We start from the raw sequence: 1,424 nt of genomic DNA on the forward strand, positions 1-1,424 counted from the left end.
ATATGCCCCAGGTGTCCCCCCCAAAAAAATCCCCCCAAATTTCCCCGACGAAGGTTCCCCCCAAATATTTCCAGCCTTGCCGCGAAACTGCGCGCAACATCCCAGCTCAGCGGTCAGGATCAACGCCTCCTTTGCGCATCAACTCTCTAGTAATAGTATCCGGTCTCTCTGGTTACAGCATAGATTATATACACATATTACAAATCTCCAAAAACTCCATATTACAAATCTCCAAAAACTCCAGCGTTTGATTTGAAATCATTTTACTCAATATTTTATCACCAATGAATAATGAATATCAGTAGGCCTAAGGAGATAACTTACCTCTCAGGTTCGGCCACGGTCCATTCATGTTGACCAAGAATCGCATGTGATCGCCAAGTAAGTCCAGAATCCTTATAATTATAGTCTATTTCATACAGAAAAAAGGCGGCGTCTGTGACAATCGAATCTAAGATTTCCGCACGGCCCAGATTGGTTCGCGGTCAACTTATATTTATAAGAAAAATGCCTCCGTCTGATTGTTAATTTCGCATTTACATGGCGCTAAGACTGACTATGATAGTATGAGTATGAGTATGACATGGCCTTCAAAATTTACCGTGAAGTGTTTGAACGGCACTTTAGAAGCTGATATGGCGGCGCGGTTTTACACTAACGCCCTCTAGCGCCTGATCTAAGAAGATTTAGATTTTAGATTTTTTTTTTTAGATTTTGAAATTTATTTACGCTTTCAAGTATATTACATTTTTACATTTATCACAACAAGTTTTTTAAAATAAATACAGCGAGGGAGAGCGAATTGACTATACAGTCTTCAAGTCAGCCACTCCGCTAATTACAGTTAGTTACTTAATAAGTTGATTCAATTAAGACTTGAACCATGAATGATAATACGATTGGAAAATACAAAAATATATGAGCGTTGTTATGAAAAATAAATAAATTATAAGTAAACTACATGCAAATTACCCTGAGTCCCACATGATCCTGAAGACCACACTACAAAAATATACATATACAGGTCCCAAATATATATATAGACTATCAGAACTCTAAAGCGCTCACAGACGCATAGCTGAAAAATAATTGACAGGGAAAGAAAAAAATAAAACACAACAATTGAAGATCACACAACACTCAGTACAGGCGCAACAAATCACACACAACGAAAATCCAACATAAAGGCCGCATCACGAAACCAAAGACTCCACAACCTGGAAATCACCGCAAATACAATCTATCAACTACCATCACACGTTGAAGCCGCAGAAAAAGAATGTAAATAAAAAAATATATAGAACCAATTGGACAACAGCCATTGCACATACTCAGTACACTTGTAAACATGCAAACAAAACCAAAACAAGCAATTCACAAACCAATTAATAAAAATAAAAAAAAATAAAAAAACAGGAAACAAT

The 1,424-nt window shown here is 36.9% G+C and overlaps 1 protein-coding gene across 2 annotated transcripts in view; it reads right to left on the reverse strand.

Moving 5' to 3' along the window:
* LOC106806848 overlaps nt 1-635 on the reverse strand; it is a 43,296-nt gene extending 42,661 nt beyond the window's left edge. For both annotated transcript variants that reach the window (XM_014808978.1, XM_014808977.1), the window contains exon 1: nt 325-635. The gene's annotated coding sequence lies outside the window, so the exon portion shown is untranslated. The remainder of the gene's footprint in view (nt 1-324) is intronic.
* Between the last annotated feature and the right edge of the window lie 789 nt (nt 636-1,424).

The sequence above is a fragment of the Priapulus caudatus genome, unplaced genomic scaffold, assembly GCF_000485595.1.
Source record: "Priapulus caudatus unplaced genomic scaffold, Priapulus_caudatus-5.0.1 Scaffold182, whole genome shotgun sequence".
NCBI classification, from domain to species: domain Eukaryota; kingdom Metazoa; phylum Priapulida; class Priapulimorpha; order Priapulimorphida; family Priapulidae; genus Priapulus; species Priapulus caudatus.